The following is a 7,129-nucleotide window of genomic DNA, read 5'->3' on the forward strand; positions in this document are numbered from 1 at the left end:
TAATGACCCCTCCAAGGACCGTGCTCTGATACCAACTGAAACGACCCTAACTCTATAATTAATAAATAAATATGCGGAAATTTTTTTTTTTTCTAAGTAAAAATATGTACATACATGCCCATACATATATGCACAGAATAAATAGATTTAAAAATAAATAACTTGAATAAAAATAATGCAACAAATCGAAAACTTAACATTTCATAATTTAAATATCTGAGTCATGCGTTAAATAAAATACTGACAAAAGTGAAATAAATTAAAGTTTTGCATGCACTGAAAATTTACTTTAAAATAAAATATCCCAAAACACAACCACTGAAAATAATTAAAATGTAACATGTTAAAAATTCGAGACATGCATAAAGACTCAGACAACGGTCACGGGGGATCACTGCCAGTCTGCTCATACGTCCTCGCCGCCGGTAGGAGCTACATCCTCCTCCACGTACTCACCTGCACCATACCAGTGTAGTGAGCCTAGAGGCCCAACATGCTAACATAACAAGGGTTGAAGATAATTTAAATCACTTTAATACTAATACATAACATATACATGAATGAGCATGCTTAAAAAAAATATCATTGACATCACATAACTTAAATTAACTTAAATATCATAACATAAATAATACATACATTGTTGAGCAAATTATTTTCTAACATCGCATGGTTGTATCCATAATGTAACCTTAAATCATACATTAAATACTGATCAGCGTGGAAACCAATGTACGTGGCGGTGACGAATCACCTCTTAAATTGGCAGTAAACTGCCCTTCAATAGTTCACATATGGGGACGAATCCCCCTCAAATTGTCACACTACTTCAACTTCTAACATAAAATATTTTTTTTTGCTCAACCTTAAACATTAAATCATGCATAAAATTATTTCATGAATGCATGCACTTAAATAAGATGTGTGTCCTTCATATATATTTAATTTAATTTCATACTAACATATAAATATAAAAAAAAAATAACTTCAATGCATAAAAATAATTAAATATATATTCAGGACACATGCAAATTTCTCATGGATTGTACTGACTGCTGGCCCTAACACTCAAGCCCATTTACTTAAATCTGGCCCATTAACACTGAGACTGACCCATTAACATTGAGACTGACTCATTACCATACTTAAACCCAATAATGCTTATTCTAAGCCCAATAATTAGTTAAAACCCATTAAGACATTCCTGTCCCAATAACAACTTATTCTGGCCCAATGGGCCCAAAAGCCCAAAGACTGGCCCAATAACTTCCATGGGCCTCAATGAAACGACCCTAACTCTATAATTATTAAATAAATAAATATGCGGAATTTTTTTTTTTCTAATTAAAATATGTACATATATGCCCATACATATATGCACAGAATAAGAAGGTTTAAAATAAATAAATAAATAAATAACTTAAATAAAAATTGCATTCTTTAAATAAAATAAATATCTGAGTCAAACATTTAATTAAAAATACTGCATAAGAAAAAAATGATTAAAGTTTGCATGCACTGACAATATTCAATAAAATATTCAAAACTCACAACCACTGAAAAATAATATAAAATGTGTAACGTGCTGACATAAACAAAAACATGCAATGTGAATCAGACATCTATCACGGTCACGGGGTCACTGCATGTCCGCTCATATGTTCTCGCCGCCGGTAGGAGCTACATCCTCCTCTACGAACTCACCTGCATCATACCAGTGTAGTGAGCCTAGAGGCCCAACATGCTAACATAACAAGGGTTTAAAATAATTTAAAACAATTAAATACTAATACATACATATACATGAATGAACATGCTTGAAAATATCATAACATAACATAACTTAACTTAACTTAAATAACATAGACATACATAATACATAACATTGTTGAGCAAGGTAATTTTCTAACATCGCATGGTTGTATCCGTAGTGTAACCTTAAATCATACATTAAATACTGATCAGCGTGGAAACCAACGTACGTGGCGGTGACGAATCACCTCTTAAATTGGCAGTAAACTGCCCTTCAATAGTTCACATATGGGGACGAATCCCCCTTAAATTGTCACACTACTTCAAATTCCAACATAAAATATTTTATTATTGCTCAACCTTAAACATTTAATTATGCATAAAATTATTTCATGAATGCATGTACTTAAATAAAATTGTGTGTCCTTCATATATATTTAATTTAATTTCTTACTAACATATAAATATTAAAATAACTTCAATGCATAAAAATAATTAAATATATAATCAGGACACATGCAAATTTCTCATGGATGGTCCTGGACTGCTGGCCCTAACACTCAAGCCCAATTACCTAAATCTGGCCCAATAACATACTTAAGCCCAATAAAATTGTTCTAAGCCCAATTAAATTAATTTAAAGCCCATAAAACATTCTAGGCCAAAAAACAACTTAAACTGGCCCAATGGGCCCAAAAGCCCAAAGACTGGCCCAATAACGTTTATGGGCTCAAAAGCCCATAAAATTAATGGACTAACTTAATTAAAATTTTAAAAGCCCAAATAAAATTATTTGGGAGTCCAAATAATTTTATTTCTAATTAATTGGCCCAAAAACCAATTAATTCATAAAATATTTTAAAAATAAAAAGACCCAAGAACCCGACCCGGACCCAGCCCTAACCCTAAACCCGAAACTCACCCTCTCAATTTCTCTCGGCCACGGGCAGCAGCCCTTCAAGGGCTGCTGCCGCCATGCTCCGGCCGCCCCTGGCCGGAGCTCCACCGCCCAGACGTGGCCCACGTCTGGGCGGTCCCAACCTGCGCCAGCCCCCAGCCCCATGCAGCCTGAACCGCCAAGGCCGAGCCCCCTTCCCTGAAACCCTATTCCTGCGCCTCATGGAGGCCGATCGAGCCTAGCTTGCTTCCTGGGCTCGTTTGGCTCAAACCAACCAAGCCACTCGAGCCTAGACACCCCTTAAACATCCTAGGGACCTTGACCAGCAGTTGCACGATCCATGGATAAGAAAAAAATGAGTGTATGTCAAACAAAGTGAGAAAAACGTGAGATGCTCAACCATCCCTAGCCTTTTCTAAAAAATTTCTGAAGGTCTTGATGCATACACAACACACACATATATTTCACTGATATGACACGAAAATAAGGGAAAGAAAACATGCCTTTCACCAATGTTTGAGTTTAGAAGCGCGTAGAACGATTCCCGGGACGACGAACGATGAACAACCCTCCGAAACTTACAGAAAAGTCGAGCTATGGAGTCACCTTGGCTTTGGTTCGAGGAAGAAGATGAAGATGGAGGAGAGGGAGGCGGCTAAGAGCTTTTGGTCGATGGGTTTGGGGTAGATTAGGTTAGATTTTTTATTTTAATTAAAATAGGTTTTAGGATAATTAAAAGGTTTAAATATAAAACATAAAATTTTAAAACTCTAAATAAAAGTTAAAATTTGATAATTTAAGTTAAACATATGAAAATCCCGAAATTATAAATTTAGGGAATTTTAAAAATACTAAAAAGTCAATATTTTGGCTTATTTTGAATAAAAAGGACTCCTAAAATTATATAAAATTAAATACTAAAAATTTTGAGATAATAAAACTCAAAATAATATTTTAGGGCTCTAAAAAGGCTCAAAAAATTAATTGGCTAGAAAGTTGTCATCTCGTCCGTCCACGGTCCCGTCTACGCGATAAAATAATTAAAATACTAAAAATCATAAAAATCACTAATTATGGGTTAAATGCTTAAAAATAAATTAAATCATGCACAAATAATTCACATAATTATTTAACCCATAAATCTAAAATTTAAATAATTAAATATCCTAATTATGCATGCGGATTTACGTATTTAAAATACCGGGTGTTACACTCAAGGCCCATAAAAATTAGTGGACTCACTTAATTAATTTAATTAAGTCCAAAAATATTTAAACTCAACCCAAAATAATTAATGGAGCCCAAATAAATTTTTAGATTTAATTAGGCCCATTAAACACTTAATTAAACTTAAAACCTAAAAATAAAAATACCCAAGCCCGACTAACTTAACCCGGACCCGGACCAACCCGACTTGACCCACTATCATCCAGACCCGACCCAGGCCCTTGACCCGACCCGGAACCAGTACTAACCCTTAACCCGATCCCCCCCTCTTCCCTGCAGCCCGCGGCCGCGAGCAGCAGCCCTTCTAGGGCTGCTGCCGCCCTGCTCTGGCCGCCTCTGGTCGGAGCCCCGCAGCCCAGACGTAGCCCACGTCTGGGCAGTTCGAACCTAGCCCATGCCCAGACCCCATGCACCCTGAGCCATCGAACCCGAACCCCTTCCTCCGAAACCCTAGCCTGCGCACAACTCGATCGAATGCTTTTTGGCTCCAAATCTGGGCTTGTTTGGCTCGAGCCACTCGATCCATTCGAGCCTAGACTTACCTTAGGCAACCTAGGGACCTTTACCAGCAGCCTAGACACAACCATGGCAAACCAAACGTGAACATGATCAAGAAACACAAGAACAAATGCATACAACCGAACCGATCCCGTTTTGTTTCTGAAAATTTTCGAAGGAATTCTGATGCTCACGCATACACACACATAATAACTGATATGGTACGAAAAAAAAAAGAAAGAATCATGCCTTGATAATTAAATCGACGAAGATAAATGCGTTTACGGGCTCCGGGACGACGAACGGACCAAAAACCTTCAAATCTAGAGCTTGATCGGCTAAAGGCTTGTGGTTTTCTGTCAAAGGGAGAGGGAGGCTGATGAAGAAGGTTGGAGGCGGCTAAGGGAGAGGGAGACGTGAGTTTAGGGTAGATAGGATAGATTTTTGGTTAATTAGAATTTAATTAGGATAATAACTTATTTAAGAAGATAATATACCCTAAAACAAATATTTAAAAACCCCTAATAATAATAATAATCTGATGGAAAAAGCTAAATCCCGAAATATTAAAATAGGGAATTTTTAAAATTTAATAAAAGTCATTAAAATGACTTATTTTGGCTAAAAATAAACTCATAAATAAATATATAATTAAATACTAAAATTTTCTTGACAAAATACCTTAAAATATTATTTTAAGGCTCATAAACTCACAAAATATTTTTTTGGCTAAAAATTTTGGTAAGTCGTCCGTCCACGGTCCCGTCTACGCGATCAAAACCATTAAATTTTCATAAATCATGAAAATCACTAATTATGGGTTAAATGCTTAAAATAACCTAAAACATGCACAAATAATTCCACATAATTATTTAACCCATAATCTAAAATTCTAAATAAATAAATTTCCTAATTATGCATGCGAATTCACGTATTTAAAATACCGGGTGTTACAACATCCCTCGATTTAACCCCCGCATGAGCCAATGGATCTCTGACTCATATGGGATGGGGTCTCCTTCGGGGTCAACCCTTTTAAAAAAAATATATATATGCGACTCGTGTAGCAAAAAATAGTACTTTTCATTTCATTAAAGATCTTTTACTTAATATTTTTAATTTTAAATGTTGCATTAATTAATGAGCCACAACGTATAGTATCTATTAATGAGTAGCTCCATCTCCCTAAAATTCTTCTTTTAATTAGCCTTTATCATCAAATCACAATTTAAAGAAGAAAATATTCTTTTAATCATTTGCTCTCACATTATAATAACTAATGTATTAATGCAACGCGAATGCTTATATAATATTTTTGTAATTAAATTGATTTATATTTAAATAAGAGTAATATCATCGTTGTAAAAGTTACTGAGAGACTAAACTGCAATTTGAAATATCAAAATTTAAAAAAATAAAAATAAAATATTTATATCATATAAGGACAATTCTGATAATAAAAAGATGGTCTCTAAGGTACAAATTTTGGAGAAAATATTACGACAACAAGACATAGCTAGAATTACGGAATGAGATGATACATCTATTATTAATTTTTAACCCCCAAATACTCCTTCTCCATAAATATCATTATTTTTAAATAAATCGGGTAATTTAAAAATTCATAGTAAATTAGCACTTCAAACATTAACTTTAAATACTAGATTACTTTTTATTTTTTTTGGGAGCTTACAAGATTACATTTCTTGTATTCAAAATTAATACATGGTACCAAACAAATGATATATTAGTTCGATTAAATATTAAACAATTTGGTCCTCAATTAAACAATTCCGTGTGGATGTGGACGACAAGAGTCTCGAATTGGGATTTTAAAATTGGTTCAAAGGGAAACGGGCTATAGCCGGTGACCATTAGCGACACTTCAATCGGGAGGATATGTAACGTTCAGATTATTATTAATTAATTAAATTATTATCCAATGGAGAGCAAAGGGCTATCACTTCTTTTTATTTAAATTATTAAAAACTTTATCAAAATCTAAATTGTCGTATTCCCTTGCCATAATTTGTCTTTCTCATTTTCTCTCATCTCATCCTTGGATCACTTCGCATAACCAATCTCACACAAACAACATCATTTTCGCAAAAAAAATAAAAATAAAAATTGCCGAGTTTATTTGTTCAAGTGACCTCAAACAATTATCATATTCAGTTAAAAAATAAAATAAAAAGTAAGTCTTCCGTAAGACTATCGTATAAATAAAACGGATTGATCTTCTTTGTATTTGAAGTGAAATCAACATTTGTAACATAAAAAATAATAAATTTTACGGATTGATCTTCTTTGTATTTGAAGTGAAATCAACATTTATAACATAAAAAATAATAAATTTTTCATAAATCGAATCGAGTTTAAAAATCGAAAGACATGAAATATACAAATGAGAATAGAAGAGGCAATTTTGATGGGAGATTATGAAAGGTTGTAATGAGAGGGTGTGTAGGACAGAGTGGTTGTGTAACGTTCTGATTTTCTGAAAGGGAATCACATGCAAGTTTGTGGGCTCCACTCCTCTACACACGGTTTAGGTGGGCCCCTCCAATGACATTTTTATCCACTTCCAGTTATTTATTATTTTACTCTTTCTTTCTATTTAATGCCCACAATTTGGCGATTTGCGGGGTTGGCAAATTTGGCATTTAATTTTTGTTTCCTTAAGTTGGAGGTGATAACTATTGTCATTTACTATTCACCAATTTATCCCCTAATTTATCACTTCTTTATTTATTA

Source organism: Henckelia pumila, chromosome 4, assembly GCF_033568475.1.
Source record: "Henckelia pumila isolate YLH828 chromosome 4, ASM3356847v2, whole genome shotgun sequence".
Classification (NCBI taxonomy): Eukaryota; Viridiplantae; Streptophyta; class Magnoliopsida; order Lamiales; family Gesneriaceae; genus Henckelia; species Henckelia pumila.